This window comes from Mizuhopecten yessoensis, unplaced genomic scaffold (assembly GCF_002113885.1).
Source record: "Mizuhopecten yessoensis strain PY_sf001 unplaced genomic scaffold, ASM211388v2 scaffold10821, whole genome shotgun sequence".
NCBI classification, from domain to species: Eukaryota; Metazoa; Mollusca; class Bivalvia; order Pectinida; family Pectinidae; genus Mizuhopecten; species Mizuhopecten yessoensis.
In genome coordinates this window covers 152,311-169,913 of record NW_018408738.1, presented here as the reverse complement: position 1 = coordinate 169,913, position 17,603 = coordinate 152,311, and the positions used below count along the sequence as shown (strand labels likewise).

The following is a 17,603-nucleotide window of genomic DNA, read 5'->3' as shown; positions in this document are numbered from 1 at the left end:
TATATTTTACCTGGACAGGTAGTGCAGGTCTTTGTATACACACATTACTCAGCCTATCTGTAGTACATGCTGATGACAGGTAGCTCAGAGCCAAGTTATCGGAGGTCGTAAATCACTGCTTGACCAATCATTCTCCTTTTGTAGCCTGTATAATGACCACTACTATTGACTATTGTGGCTGTAATCGGGTTCTTTCACTGGCCGTCCCAGCCAGGGAGATCTTAACTCCTCTGCTAATATTGGCTAACGGATAAGATAAACATTCACAATGAAAAATAACCAATATCTCAACTACTTGGATTATCTAGTGAAAGGCATCATTGGCCGGCTATCAGTACAGGTGTGGGCAATACCATTACTACATCTGTATAGTCATCCTCGTCCTCCGTGGCCATCCATGCACGCTCCAAATATCAACGCTGTTACGGAAAATGCATTTACCTTGCTCACAGAAGTTGTTTGCGTTTTGGCTAGTCATGCATCATATAGGTAGAACTGGGGCAGTTTGTAACAGATGTGTCACACAGTTTGGTTTCAGAGTCTATACAGAGATAGCAACAGGGACCGTAAGTTAAGAGAAATGACATGTTTTGCTGTGAGAAACTGACATCTACCTGTCAGGGTATTAAAAATGATGTTCATTGTCCCTGCCAGATGACAGACTTTATTGTTTCTTTCCGACCAACTGAGATGTTATTAAAACTTGTAGAGACATTTATTTTCCATGTAACATTAATTTTTGTCACAGACGCTTCTTACGGCGACCAAATTAAATCAATGCTACGAGAAGATCGTGTTGTACACAGGACTTTTGTATTCAGGTCTTTTCACCGGGACAAAGTTGACCTATATGTACGATAAATTATAATTAATTATACTGGGTAACAAATACCTTTGAAGACATCCTTTTGTTACCGGCATGTTTCCCAACCTCTACACATAATAAATTAATTTTAAACATCCAACGTCAACGACATTAATAAATAAGATTGGTACGTGTACTGTTTATTTTTAAAAGTCTGAGCCAGTTAATTTATTGCATGACTACAGGTTCAAATATATTTTGTTACAGCATACATTTTTTACGTAAGTTTAAATATTTGACCGAATATGGAGGACTGGATTTGCTTTGTTATAGACAGGTTCCCTCTCAAACATATTTTCACTTCTTTCCAAATGTGAAAAAGACCTTAATGTTTCTTTATCCCAATTGAATCCAACTTGAGTTTCCGATGAATAAAGTGGTATATCAGTGGTACGTTACAAGCTGAATGAGTAGATGTTCCTCAGTAGCCTTGTTTTCATTCAATTGCCGATTGTATTAATTGATACAGTACCATTTTGTTGACGAAAGCAGTCTAACAAACTCCACCGGAAAACTTCCATAAATTATAATATAATCCAGAACAGAAAAATCTAGAATTTTAAAATAAGAATCTGAGATATACTTTCAAAATCCCCAAGATTGCTGCCATTAGAACAGGCACCTTATTACATCAATGTGGTAGCTTATAATAATAATAGTCAATTAGGAAATTTCAACAAATGTGTTGTATCAATAAATTACAAAAAACCTGATGAGTAATATCTTAAAGGAAATGCAATAATTCCAATAAATATGAGCAGTTCGATAATTCATTTGTTTTGTATCACAGGTGATTTATAATCAACACTGTTAGTTACTTGATTTTTTTATGATTTTTTTTTATGATGATCATAATTTCTGTATCCTAATTTAAACATTTTAAGTTTTCATGTTACCAAATAGTTCCAAATTTGATATGCATTATTTTCACTGATTATATATAAAGTGATGCTGACTTACCAACTACTTCAGTATGTCTTGTCCGTCACAGTGACGTTGAAGGAATATACAACACTTATATGGGTAGCTGGTGTGTGTGTCGTGCCCTCCTCCTCCTCTCGGTGAACAACAGTATCTAACTGATGCCAGAGATCCTGACCCAACCTACATCTCGGGGATTACACCTAATCTGACAGATTAGTGTAGGCATTCTGTTGACCTACCCACTAAGTACCTCTATCGTAAAATCACAGACTTTTCTTGGTGAAATAATCATTTCTCAAGTTGTTATTCGGGGTACCTGGCTTGACTAGAATGGTCAGGACTTCAAAGTGAAACCTATCCCTATAGGTGTTGACTCAGGAGAGCTCGGCAATCAACATAACACCTAGGACAATGGTGGTCGGTGGACCCAACAATTAGTCTGCTACCCTATCAATTAACAGTAAACAAACAGCAGATAGGCACACAAAGGGGCTCCGTCAGACACAGGTAAACAATGTATTGTTTCCCAAGGAAAGGTAATCACAGCTCACAAAGGTATCAAGGAGGCCAGGTAATCCATATAGCACCTTCCCAATCACTTATCTCCCTGTACTTATCATATCCAAATAAGAGGTTCTGTATCTGAGCAAGTCCTACAGAACACTTAAGACGTAGGTGGTGGTGAGGCCCTACACACCAGCTTTGTCAGACAGTTTTTAAAGAAAAAACATGAAAATACCACGATTGATAAAATTTTAACAACTGAAATATTTCTTTCATCTTTATATTTTAAACCCCGATTTAAACAAAAGCAGGAATATATTAACAGATAAACTATACAGTTTTTTTTATAAAACAAGATCGTATAAATTCAGAAATGTTACCCTAGTTAATATCTCTATTTCTATTACTTGGTGAATGCTAGTTTTCAGGCCATACAACATATGTTTTTTAAACTGTGACAAAACAAAATGATCTACCATGTTACCTCAGAAGCTAGAACTATTTCCTGCTGAACTTACGATTTAATTGTTTTTTCCAAAAATTGATGAACCGAAAATTTAATGGATTCCAAACGTTTAGTACCATAAATTTTATGACCTATTAAATTAATGTGATTATTCTGTCCCTGGTGTCTATAGCCTCATTGTTCAAAGTTATGGAAAGAAAATTGATAAAATAAAGGCAGTAATTTACCAAACATATGTTCATCAGACATTATTGGATTACAATTTTTTGTCGTGAATGGATATAGGTTTTAGTCTATAAAGTCCTGATGAAATATACCCATACACGCAATACTTTTGTGCAATCTGAAACACCAGATGAGCAAATCTGCTCAGTATTGCAGTTATTCCACACCTACAATTTCCTTTGTATGCAAATTATACTTTTTGCAAAACTGAATCAATAATTTTTGTATTCATGTTGGATTAGCTTTCTGAAATTTTAACTAAAAATTATAGGTGACAAAATGATGTTGATGACAGGATAACGTCACTATTTTACCAAAATGCCAATACTATTAAGGTGTCCCAAATTTATCTTTGTTTGAAGTCTTCAATGTAAGGTCATTTGAAAAAGAAGTCAGTGGGCATAGAGCTACGTACCAGAAACGCCTTTTTTTGTTGCGCTGCATATATTTTATTTAACATATTGATATAACAATTGATATGTTTCAGCAGTAGGCTGTTCTTTATTTAGGTAATACATCTTATTAATTGCTACATGTGAAATAATGAATCGCCCTAATATAAACTGGCAATATCACTCTTAGTATTCCAGTGGTATGTGACTAACAGTTAAGTAACTAACTTTTAATGAAATGCGTACCTGTAATACTAACTTAAAGGTGGTCAGGTGGGGCAGTGGATAGCGTACTATAACCTTTCACCAAGGTGGCCGGGGTTCGATTCCCAATTCAGAGGTGTTACCTGCCCGATCACGTGGGTTTTCTCTGGGTACTCCGGTTTCCTCCCACATTTTGACCCACGCCCTAACATCCCGGCCAACAAGAGTGATTAATATAAGTTATTGAAACTTGTTTCGTAATTGTTGTAAGATAAATAAAGTTTATATAACTGAAGTTGCCTGCTCATTGGCAATCATTATAATTTCATGTACTAACATGTCAGATTTTCTTATGCTGGTGAAAGTTGATATTAACAGGAAAACGTTGAATATCCTTTTAAATAACCATCTTTAAATTGAAACAGGTCAAGAAATTTATTTTTTATCATTTTTTTCCCTGAGGGAATAAGTTGTTCAACTATTTTTCTTATTATATCAACATGTTTTTAAAAAGGAGTAAAAATGATTCCATTTGAAGGATTAACCATAGCTAGAAATAACAAGCAAGGATGTGATCTGGTGATTAAAAATACCAAATATTGGCAGTTAGACTTGGGATTAGGATCTACATCAGGGGGAGCCACAGCCGTTTATAGACCGGTAACAATAGGGAGCGAGTGTTGTCGTTGAGGTAATGACCGTGTTTGGTGTGGAGAGTCCCTCCCCTTTCATACTGTTGACTATGGCGGTGTGAAGGACACTTATGTCTAGGTGTAAATTGACACAAGTTGGCCCCTCTGTACTAATGGCGATACTTGATAAACTTCTTAACACTAGCCAGGATAAGTACAAAGTAAATATTGATTAAGCTGATAGCCATCAACGGTTTAAAATAACCCTCTCAGTATCTCGCCAACTTACTCCAGTATAGCTTTCCAGATTAATTAAGATTTTTCATGAATCTCCAAATTGATGAAGATTTTATCAAAAACCTATTTTACTTAGGTCATCTTATAAGATATTCAGTTTTTCCTATTTAGGTACAATGTACTTTCTACTGTATATTTTTACCAGACAGATATTAGCGATGACCAAGCAAAAAAAATCACATGCACTAACTAACTACAAACCTGTAATTGTCATGGTCACTCGAACAAAGAAAAATATTACATTTTAACAGATATATACAAATAATCACAGTAACACTTTCTACTAGGTTGAAAAAATATCTACTTTGAATGACATTGAAGAAATTGTTGTCCAAACTATTAAAACAATACAAACACTGTTTTTCAGGATTTTTCTTCAGGACATTGGATTTTTCAGGAAATGTTTATTTCTAGGAAACAATTCCATAGGTTTTGAAACTATAAATTTCAAATTCTTTTTTTTTTTTTACATTAGCATTATCTGGCACTATAAACCTGTGGCCTCCTCTCCACTCTTTTCACATGCGTTTAGTTAGATGATGTTCTGTCATAAAGCCCACATTTCAAAATTACCGAGTTGAATCGGTTCACATTTGCAATGATTGTACGAGAACATTTTCATCGTGTCTACATCAGAGACAATGTATACATTTCTAGTAAATCCTCTCCTACATTATGTTTACCCAGAATAAAAACATGGCAATCATGGGGGATCATATTGATGGCACTGTGAGAGGTCACAAGGAGTTTTTTTACTGATAATTAATCTCAGTCTGTACACAAAAGGATTTTACTAATCAGAGCTATGTCAATGGAGGGAGAGTGAATGTGTGTATCTGCTCTACGTACCCTCCCAACAGAGGGCAGCACCAGTCACAACCTTTTATATAAATAGGCAATGACAGCTCCCCTATTGAAGTGAAAGTCAAGGTAAATATGAGAATCTTAATCGTTCCCAGAGACAAAGTAGCCAGCAAATATTTGTCTACCGTTCTCAAATGGCAAGCTTAGATTCAACTTTATTTGATAGGCTGTGAATCCCAATGTCAATATAGTAAGGAAATCATCGAAACACAATCGGTACAGTTCATACAAATATAAACGGACAAAATAGTTTTCTTAAGGATTGAAAGTTTTCAAAGGAAACTCTTTAAAATGTTTGTAATTGTTGTTCATTAAACTTCCTCTGAAAAGAGTTTCAAAGGACATATTGAAACAGTTTGAATTTCAGTCTGCTGACATCTCTTTTATCTCCAGTATGCGAGACCATGCCCATAGAAAATCAAGCATCCTGTTAATTTTCTTCCAACACAAACTTTGAAAAGTATTTCTCATTTGTTGGAGTTGGTAGAGGATGAAAGGGTATGAACAGGTTGTAATCGAAAACTTTAAAAGTATTTGATAACGGAATCAGTTAACTGTTATCATGTCTTTTAATTCTTTTATGGTAAGAATGCAGTAATGTAATATGTCAAATGATCACCCCAATTATATATGACAGGTTAGTGACTGTAAAGTTTCTTGTATCGTAACAATGATTTTCAATTTCAAACTTTCTGTGTATTTCATATACAGCAACGCCTGCTGTAGCCGAGCAGCCAATACAATCATTCCTAATAAACCAAGTAAGTCTAGGTAGAGGTATGAAGCCATGTCTGCCCCAAAATAGACAACATGATGCTTTCCATTGCACTGTTACTGCATTCTTACCATAAAAGAATTAAAAGACATGATAACAGTTAACTGATTCTGTTATCAAATACTTTTAAAGTTTTCGATTACAACCTGTTCATACCCTTTCAACCTCTACCAACTCCAACAAATGAGAAACACTGCAACTATACTTATGGTTAAGTGTATTGTTTATACACCAAATATGTCCAACTTCTGTCAAGGTTCTCTTGGCCAACTCACTAGCAATTGTGCAATGCTGTTGAAAGGTTGGATGTTAATATTCCACACTTTTCACAATATTCTTTCCTTTCCTTGTAAATTTTGCTTCGATGGAAGTTGCTATAGACGCGTTAATTCAAACTTGTAATTATAGACAAACTGAACCAAGTCAAAAACACATTGTGCAGCAACCGTAGCAAAATGTGTGGTGTTGTCTTGGAAACATCACACGCCATCGAGTTGACACTAAAAGCTACGCTGAATTGTTAATAATTAATTACTCACCAACAAAAATCTTTTCCATTATGATGGCTCTAGATTTGATACATTAGAACATATTAGTCAGCTGATCAATTAAGAGCTACCATTAATTTCTCATTTTGAGTTATCCTCAAACCTCAAACAAACACTATTTACTCCAAACAAAACATGCACTTCCTGGTTTGAAAATTTGTATTTTCAGATAAAGAAATTCTTATACCCAACATTAGGTTAAATTATCAACAGTCTATTTTTGCTAAAAGTCTATTTTGAGAATGGTCACCTCCACAGGATAGCGAAAAAAATAAAATCTTTAATCCAATTTTTTTCTAATACATTTATATGTTTATATCAAAAAATTATTTTAAGAACTTAGTCTTCTATGATGAAAGACATCAAAATATTTTTGTACCTTGATAATTGTGACATTTTATCTTCTTGAAAAACAATTGCTAACGAAGCGTTGAATCTGTCCGCGAAGCAAGCTTTATAGTTTGCCCAGTGTTCGTGGGAGAAGTAGGTGAAAACTTTTCATTTTACAGTATTGAATTACATTTAAGTCCAAGTTTGGCTGTTGCTTAGTTTAGTGTGAAGGTATGAAATCAGATATGTGTGTTATGAATATCACATCATCTGTGATAATGGGTATAAGTCATGATATTCATACACGTATCTCTAACAACGAGACTTTGTCAGGATACGACGGTATAGTAGGTTATTTCCATTTTTCGTTCATGCAAATGGGACACAATAATAAAAGTATGATACAGCATGATTACTGTTTTAATACGGTGTAAACATAATGTTATGAATTAATTGAGGACTTAGTTTTGCACTGTACAACATTATTATCATAAAGATTAATCACAAAAATATGCTAAAAACTCATGTTATCAAGACATTTAACAGTTTAATGTTTTAATGTGCACAATTATTTGAGTAATATAAGAACTAAGAATAGACCTAGGTAATCTCAAGATAAGGATCACATATCATTATACATGTTAATCAAGCCTTATAGTCGATATAAATAGCATCAGCTCCTTGGTAAATACTAACGAAGACAATTCAAATTGACCTTGGAATTGTTTGAAGGTTACATAAGACAGGATATCAATATCTAATAAGGAGCATGCATCATTTGATAATTGCCAGCACACAAAAGTGATTAGGTTATAACGACCAGTTGGCCACCATACTTAGGCTGGTACTTTAGTAAAAGGCTTTACTATACAGACAGGTACAGATAGTATTTCTCTCCCCTTTAACCTGTATTAGAACAAGATGTGCACACTTCTGATATTTTGTGAAACTTGAAGACTTAATCTGCCTTAATTACACACAATGAAAACCTATAGATCGTGCCGACTAAACTCTACAGAATCAAAAATTAGGGGTATAGGACACGAGATTAATCTACGTTGCACTATATTTGAAGAGTTGTCTTTATCTTATGTCGCAAGGTATAAGAAAATCTTCATTGTCTTATCAAGCCCACACAGTACTGGCTGTTTTTATGCAGTTTCTCTTTGTTTACTGCAGACATAACCAATTAAGATTTAATTTTCTACATCTACTTTATTATTGTTGAATAATCATATGTTCTCAGACATCAATTTTCACAAAAACTTCAAAAGGATATGAATCATCAGAAGCATGTTCCTGTATTAAGTTTTAAACTGGCAGTTTTTTGTTTATATTTATGCTTAAATTTTTAGCTCTATACATTGCTATCAAGATCCTATATACGACAGTGATAGACTAGGGGAGTCGCTACAATTTACTTGACTATCAATAGTTGCATGCTTACATGACAGGCAAAACACAAACCAATACATACAACCAGATTGATCTCCAATATGAAACACATCATCATTTTACATAATGAGATTCCCATGTAACCATGTCAGAGCTTGTACAGGACATTTATCATCAGGATGAACTTTTCATTAATCAAACTGAATTCCTACAATCGATCGTTTATTCCATCAATTCCCAGTATGATAACAAAGACAAACCATCGCATGTATGATTATCAGTGAAGTCAGTCAAAAACACAATAATGGAATATTTCATAGAGTACTTAAAAATTCATGTTCACTTATGAAAGTACTATTCCTAGCATGCTTTGAAAAATGATTAAATAGATTATGAAAAAGAAAGTTTCATACGATCCATTCATATATATCTGGCACCTCAGACTGGATTCAAAACAATTTTCTACCCATGTCAATTCTCTTTTTTAATACAAAATATACTTATCAACAATTGAAACGCTGCCAAGAGTTTAGCAGACCAAAATTAAAGTTCCTTATGTTTGTAGATATGAAAACATACCTGAACAATTGGGTGGTATCCTTGGAGTAAAAGAAAACTCCTTTGAAAGGCTATGATGCACCAGTCCAACAGATGCAACCAGAAAGACACGTGAACTTGATTTGACTTTGACATATTTCACACACTAAATGACAGCTTCCCCATCCTTCAGTGATAGGGACCTGCTATCACACACCCTTACTCTAGAGAGCAGCTTGCCTATTATCTCATTTCTAATTTCAAGCCCATTGAAAAATGTCTTCTGTTGCTAAGATTTGGTAAGATTTATGCTAGTCCTTATCAGCAGCATTTTCATCAAATTTCACACTCCCTCATCCATGGACTCCGAGGCTGACCTCCGAGTCGACCCCTTGGGGGATGTTCCTGGACAAGAACTCTATACCCTAGTGTACGTTGACTGGGCCTCTTCAGACATCAAAATCCCATGAAAATGTGAGAGTTCCACATCCCTCCCAACACGAATGGAGATTTAGGAGTGTCCACTATCTTCCACGTGTTATTTTTTTGGTTGTACTTTTTCACTAGTCCATTGCGTGGTCAAATTACCAGCAGCTAAGTCCGGGCTATTAAGATAAATTTGTGATAATATTCTCCAGTGATTCCATTCATCAGGGCCAGTCGTAGTGAACCTTATCCCCTGTATCGTGGCTATTGGAGGCTATCATTTCATTTTACGCAAAATAATCACCCATAGATGTCCAACCAGATCCCTGTAACGCTATGTCTTTTAAAGCTTCCTTTCTTTCCTTTCCTACTTGAATTCTAAATCTCCCTAATACCCACATATCCCTGATTTTGTCTCTGATTTACAGCCCGATATTGAATTTCCTTCAATTAATACAGAAATATTTTAGAGTTTTTCCACCTTTGTATCCACGTTCTAACACATGTATACAGTTTTGTAAAACTATTCAATATCTCTATTATAAAGTAATATTAATTCTATGTGAAAGGTAATTATAAGCCCCACACAAAAGATTGAATACAAAATATGTGCCTATTTAGAACAGTTTCACTGACTGGGGGTATATTTTTCATTAAGAAATCTTGTAAGGTACTCGGATACACAACATGTTGAAAAAGGTGGTTGTCAATGCACAATTTGATCAGTCATCAAACATGAATTGATCTGAAGGATTCAGAAAATGAAGTTTTAAGAGTGAGAAATATTTCAACAATTTCATAATTAAAGCATATTTGTGGATCAACGGTGACATTTTCTAAAAATATGAAAAAATAAGAAGTCTACCTGCAAAAACCAGGTGCGATTTTTTTTTTACCAGTAAAAAGTTTCTAAAAATAATTCTAAAATTAACAAACATTAATAAGGAAGTTTCTAAAATAAATTTTATGTTCACTTCAGATTTTTAATTCAGTTGAATTTGGTAATAACTATTACAAGGACAGTGTTGTGTGGAGTATAACAGGATCAATGATTAACAGGTACGGACTAATGATACCTAATTAAGTCTCAATCCTTACATGTTAGTAAATCTAAAATCTACATAATACAGGTAAATATTTTCACATTTATGAATCAGATTTTTAGCAAAAACAAATTATCTTTGGGTTATCAATATGTATCCAAATATAATGTTCGTTAATTGAAGTAATTTGTGCACGATTTGAAAAAAGGACAATTTACATAGCACGCAATATGACATGACAAGATAAGATAAATATAGCACAGTTGTAATACATTCAAACAGTTTGAATTGCCATTGGAGATGTGGTTAACAGTTTTTGAAAAATTGAACCTCTAACTTCTTTCATCTTTTTTTATCCTCTATCTCAATTATCTTCAGCCATCTTTTACATCACAGTTATGAAGATTGTTAAAACCTTAGTGAGTGTATTGGGCATTGGAAGGAAAACAATCAGATACAAATCTATTGTTGTAGAACAATACATGGCAGTTCAATTAGTACATTCCTGTAGTACAAAAAAATCTCAACGCAGTCTTCACACATTGTCATTAAGACGAAGGTTGTCAATGATAAGTATTGTTATTTTAAGAATTTTGTACATTGAATTTTTACAAATTGTTAATGTTCTGTCAACTTATCCCACTGGAGGGCTCTTATTGGTGAATACAACTTTGTACATTGTATTGACTAATTGTTCCAATGTCAGTGGAAAATCAATCTGTTAATGTGACTCGTGGTAGCCCTGTATCAAATTATCATCTATACATCTGTCAATTACAGGATATTTTAGTTTTGAAAAAAATCTAAAAAATCTACATAAGAGAGTTGTTTTTGAATGATGTGATGAACTCACCTTGTCATTAAGGGGGTAATTAATTTCCTTTTTGTAGGAGTACAGTACTGCTGATGCTCCTTCCCTGTGTTAGTAGTGAATCGTTCCGTCCTAGTGATGTATATAGGTGTAATGATGCTCCAAATAGCTCCACTTGTATTTCCTCTATCAAGGATTGAAAACTATTCCATTACACACTGAAAATATAGGAAATGTCACACTTTTTTAAAAACATAACAACACAACAACCTACGTGAAGTTACACACTAGTCAAGTCATCAATACACGTGGGTCCTCCTCCACTAACACACACTGAAGTCCCTCCTACACTCACTGGCCCATGTATACAGCCAGCCAATGACAGTCAAGCTACCATAATACCCAGCAATGTTGATCTGTTGGGGGGCGAAATGTGACACTTTGTCTAATCAAACTGGCCATCAAGCCTCATTGATGATAAACAAACAAATGTGGTATGACTTTTGGCAGTGCACTGTATAATTATTTTGCCAGTGTTGTGGCCCTGTTTTCACAGTAAGTAATATGTAGGAAGCTGGTCCTGGGTCTGACCAGCTACCTGTCGGTACAAGGTCACGCATTACAGGTAGTATCTATAACCGTGAGGATGAAAGACGGCACATGTCGGTGGCAATTTGGGCGCTGATTGATATATCCCAAATTACATATGTACAATGTATACCCAACCAGGGTCTATAGCAGGTCTAGACTCAGCACTAAATAATTAACAACCTATACTTCACAATGTTGATGCATTACACTGTCTTTACCAGACCCTGTCTAATCTGAACTTATTCCAACAAAGACAATGTATATCGAGTAAACCCTCTATAATCAAAAACTCTTTACAAACTGGCCAAATTACATGGTGTAAAGGGTGTTCAGTTCAGACACTGTGAGTAGACTTTATGTGTATTAACTCATGGTTTCACTTATCATATACTGTATAAATAGACAGTTATAAAGGGTATTTCAACAGATAAACATCCGTCTCAAAACAGTTGGGCTAAATGGCAATATCATCATCTGTTTAATCATTGAACTGTCACCATTTTCCCCCCTTCACTAAATGGTAGTACTTTATCTCCAGATTTTATATATATTATTATATATTTTTCCCATTTCGTAAGTTTTTAAATGAGACTGCAAAAATATTTAAACTCTTCGTCTTACAACTTGAGCATGCTTTAAATACATTTGATTTGACTTCAATTGATTTCAGTCCTGATGATAAAACTCGCCAACCGAGGCAAAGCAAGAAATCGACATGAATCATAAGTAAAACTCTCTGATAAAACCTTCTGATTAATCTTTCCGATTAAACTTTCTAAATGAAACCTCCGAATTAAATCGTTCTCTCACAGAATGAGTTATCAGCCATTAATCACACAAATATTGTGTGAAAACTGGAGCTTGTTACACAGGACAATATGTAACCCCCGACACACCAGGTTAATGTGGCCATATTGTTTGAAGTTAAATGTTTCTGTGTCCGTACTGGTCATTGCGTACTGGTCATTGCCTTCGGCTACTGTATACATGCATTACTCACACTTCCATACTAACAATGTACATTACAAGGTCACTCCAATCAGAGCAATTAGGACCAGCAACAGCACTGGTCAACATCTGTGAAGTACAGACCTGTCATTATATATTTGACAAAACAAACTGACCACAAGTCACAACAGGTGTGTGATGGAAACTACATTTTGTAAAGTAGGGAAAGTTTTAAATCTCGATTCAAAAGCCATTTTTTTTTTTTCAAAAGCAATTTTTTTTTTTTTTTTTTTTTTAAGTGCCTGACTTATTGTGGTGTGGTACAAAATGAATGAAAAACAACCTGTTCAATGGGGATTAAACAGAGAAGCTGTTTGTATGGAAAGCAAGAGTACTATCAAGTGTGCATATTACAATGTACAGGTCTATAAAGCAACGGGGGCCAGCACACAGCCTGACCTTGCCCTGCCTAATTGGAAAATTAACACCCTTCCCCAGTATGGGGTTTAGTCTGACTGAGGCCTATAAAACTGGTACAAAGGGAGATAGCTCAACTAAGGCTTTCAGACAGGGTATTAATATGGGGACAGTACTAATTAATCCTAACTCTCTTCTGTTACTGGAGGGTAGGATTAATTAATGCATTTTTATGACTCGATTGAGGATTTTCTGGAGCACAATGATGATTCGTTCTGGTAGATTTAAAGCCCAATCATCATGAATACACTGGGCATCATCTCTGGGTATATTTGTCTGTCAGTCTTTCCTGAACGATTTCATGAAAACTGCTAATATATAATAATTGGTAGATGTACCATTAGTCATTGACAGCTATATACATAATGATAAGTTAAATTTCAGATATGTGTTATATACCTCACAGTGAAAGTGTAAAATGTACTGGCTGTAACGTTGATGTTGTGTACAACATTTCCCAGGTAAACTCTACACCCAAATGAAAACAATACCAAATGCTCTTACTAAAGCAATCATGGTACTGTAAGGTCCCCTTTCCCATATACCATATCCCACACACTCTCTGTCTTCCTACTCCAATTAACTCCATTAGCATTATCCCCCTCCCCAGTGTCCGACCCTCCCTGAGTATTGTACCCTTTCCCAGTGTTCGTTCCTCCCCCTCCCCAGTGTCCGACCCTCCCTGAGTATTGTACCCTTCCCCAGTGTTCGTTCCTCCCCCTCCCCAGTGTCCGACCCTCCTTTAGTATTGTACCCTTTCCCAGTGTTCGTTCCTCCCCCTCCACCAGTGTCCACCTCTCCGAGTATTGTACCTTAATTTCCCCAGTGTCCATCCCTCCCCCAGTGTCTGTCCCTCCCCCTCCCCCAGTGTCCATCCCTCCCCCAGTGTCTGTCCCTCCCCCAGTGTCTGTCCCTCCCCTTCCCCCAGTGTCTGTCCCTCCCCCAGTGTCAATCCCTCCCCCAGTGTCTGTCCCTCCCCCTCCCCCAGTGTCTGTCCCTCCCACCCCCTTCCCCCAGTGTCCATGCACACCTTATCTTCCCTTAGCATCTCCCCCTTTCCTTATATCCACTTCCACTATTAGATAGTTGTCTCCCTCCCCAGTGTCCAATCTTCCTTTAGCAACATGTCCCCCTCACCAGGGTCCATCTCTCTCATTCCCTCTCCCCTTAGTACCCCTCATCTGCCCCCAATTTTTCCATATCTCCCATTATAATCCTCCTCTAGTGTCCACACAGCCCTCCCCTAGTTGTAATTATGTCTCCTTCCTCTCCCAAGNTTCTCACTCCCAATCAACTATAGCAGATTTCCAGACAGTGCCCAAGTATACACAACCCCATCAGCAGACATTCTCTATCAAAAACACCAATCTTGCCAAAACAAAACCAGAAGTTTTTCTAATTTTGAGTTCACATCATCAAGATAGAAACCATTTTTGTGGATAACCTGCCTCATCCATCATAAATAAGACAATTTCTCACATTGGTGCTGACAAGTCCATACAACCTCATCCCAACCTAGTGAAGAATCTTCTCCAGGATTTTGTTTCAGCGCCTTTGACTCATTTGCAGCAGAAAGCTTGTTGTGTTCTGACAAATGTCTGTCAACAAGATGAAGCAGCTTGTAGTGATGTAGACAAATCCTTAACTTTTCTGCTGTCTCTCATCATCAGTCACTGTATTGTTATTTTGGCATTGCAGAAGGCACCACCAAAATCTTCTTCACAAAAGATCAAGAATGCTATCACTCCAAAATATTTTAGTTGCACTTTAAGATATGTTTATGCCTGTTCTCAGAAAATATATTATTTTTGACCAATTATAAACTATAATAAAATTTTGCAAAATTTTGACTTAAGAATGGCAGACATTTTGAAACTTAAAACTTAAATGAAAAGTTTACTAAAAGGAAGCAATGTGGGCCAAGTTTTCATTTCAATGTTCTGAAGACCTATTGTATCATTAGCAAAAGCAAGACCAGTACTAAATTATAACTATAATATACCTGTCCGGGGACCTTGATGATACTCCGCGAAAGGCTGTGCACACACTGCACAGGAGGATGTACAATCAATTAGTGACATAGACATGCTGATGTACCGACGTGTCACATGTCCTACAGGTGAGAGATGATTAAAGATGCATGTGACACGCCTGTGAAGGTGTTCTGCCTGACGCCGCACTGTAACGGCCATTCTCTGGGTACATATATAGGGTACCGATTCAACCAACCATCACACCCAATCAATTATTTAACAGACATCGTTATTGATCACCTAAATTGAAATTTTAGATGCCGTTCTGTGTAGATATGCCCTGTTTGTTTATGTTAATCATATGGCTAGAGAGTTATGATGTATGTATATATATAATGTTGAATACATTAAAACTATACAGCTCACCAGATAATTTACGATGTCTAACAGAAGACTATGAAAAGTCATGTCAACACTGTGCATCAGACTGTACTTATCTCCCTTCAACACTGAAGAGTCTTTATCAAACTGGTTCTGTTTAAATTCCTGATAGTTTATATTCAAATCATTAACACAACAACAGAAGTAAATGAGCAGTGTAATATTACTACAGTGAAGAACCTATATAATTAATACAATGTACCTCAACATAAAGAAAAAATCCTATTTTGATGCATATACAAATTTAAATCAGTTTTTCATTAAAAAACCCACTTCATTCCTGTTTCTATTTACTTATAGAAAAACAAAACTTACCTGGGTAAGCACATTGCAGGTTTTTCATCATTACAAGCACACAACTCCCAAGTCTGGTCAAGTTAGGAATGAATTCTTTTTAGAATTGCAACTTTATCAAACTCCTCATTTATATAGTGATAATCATCAGAAATTCAACTTCTCTCTGATTAATCCCTCTGATATAATGTTTAATTATACTTCAGATAAAAGTTCCACGATTTTTCTCAGGTAGTTTTCCTGTTAACCTACCTATAAAATCTAGATTTTTATCAACATGGAATTTTTACATTATCCTCAATAGGCACTTTCTTCAGAGAAAATAAACTTGGTCCACAATATAATGATAAAACGTTGGCTCTATTGGACCTGAATCCTCGCCATCAGATTCACTTGTCCTCATAACGGACAGGGTGCGTTTCCCACAATACTAGTCGGTGCGAAAATAAACACGCCATTGTTTCAAATCCACCTATGTTTTTTTTCCTCACCAGGGTATTTAAATGGGTTTATTCATTCCGTATCTTTACACTAACACCAAGGAACTTTATCTAAGTCGCCATAAATTGTAAATATGAAATCCATTGTGTTTTACAAGGCTCCGAGTATTATCAGGTGTTCATCTATGGGTAAGGTTTCTTCCTGTCAGAAAAAATGACTAATCTCTGGACAAACTTTAACCGAGAACAAACTTGTTAAACAATATAAAAAATACAACCAAAATCTGATGATTTAAAATAGTTTTTCGGTTAAAAATATTAGCCTCAATACTTTGGTTATAAATTTTATACTACATATGTAACAGGTATATGAAATATATAGCTATTATATCAACTAATCTAATTCAGGGTCAGATGTAGTAATTGAGGTGTATTTGACGGCAGAGTTGATGTACGGCCGTTAGTCGGGGCTCTTTTGTGACTGTAAATTAGCCAGTGTGATCAAGCCTATAGTGCTATTGGTTAAGTTTTCAAACGTAATGGGACGCCTGCTGTGTCAATGTTATGTCAGGAAGGACTCAAAAGACGTGTTTTTTATTGGTATAATTTGAAACAAAGTTCCTTGGGGCTCATGTTAAATAAATTTACATGTGTTGTGATTGTGTTTGCTCTTGTGAGATAATTGTGTGTTTTGGCAAATGACTATGCACTTTAGGTGTTTGAAATAAAAAGAGATTTCAAGATTAAAATTTGGAACTAAACTTGCATACAAATGCACATAGAATTTTCATGGTGTTTGAAGATGATGATATAATACACAGGACTTTTAAACGAGAACAGGTGTCAGAAGTGACCTCGTAATGTCACAGTAAAGTCAACAGCCATTAAAACACTACCACGGGCATGGTTCTAAATCAGTGGGGAAGTCAGCGTAATCAGACCAAAGTCCAACATTTGTTGAGTATTCATTTACAAAACTAACAAAAAGGAACAGAAAGTGAAGTTTCCAATTAAGAAGCAATAATTACATTTTATCAAATCTAGACTAGCCAATGTTGACAGAAATTACAGTAACCTACTCAATACTGGCATGACTAGTATCCCCCACTCAATACTGGCATGACTAATATCCCCCCACTCAATACTGGCATGACTATAGTATCCCCCCACTCAAAACTGGCATGACTAGTATCCCCCCCCC

The 17,603-nt window shown here is 35.7% G+C and overlaps 1 protein-coding gene across 4 annotated transcripts in view; it reads right to left on the bottom strand.

The window, feature by feature from the left end:
* Positions 1-17,603, bottom strand: part of LOC110462658 (protocadherin-7-like) — a 78,726-nt gene that overhangs the window by 13,755 nt on the left and 47,368 nt on the right. For 2 of the 4 annotated variants that reach the window (XM_021516728.1, XM_021516730.1), the window contains one exon: positions 11,281-11,456. The gene's annotated coding sequence lies outside the window, so the exon portion shown is untranslated. Of the gene's footprint in view, positions 1-11,280; positions 11,457-15,256; positions 15,392-15,983; positions 16,803-17,603 lie in introns of those variants that run through there. The other 2 variants (XM_021516731.1, XM_021516727.1) reach the window with 2 other exon arrangements.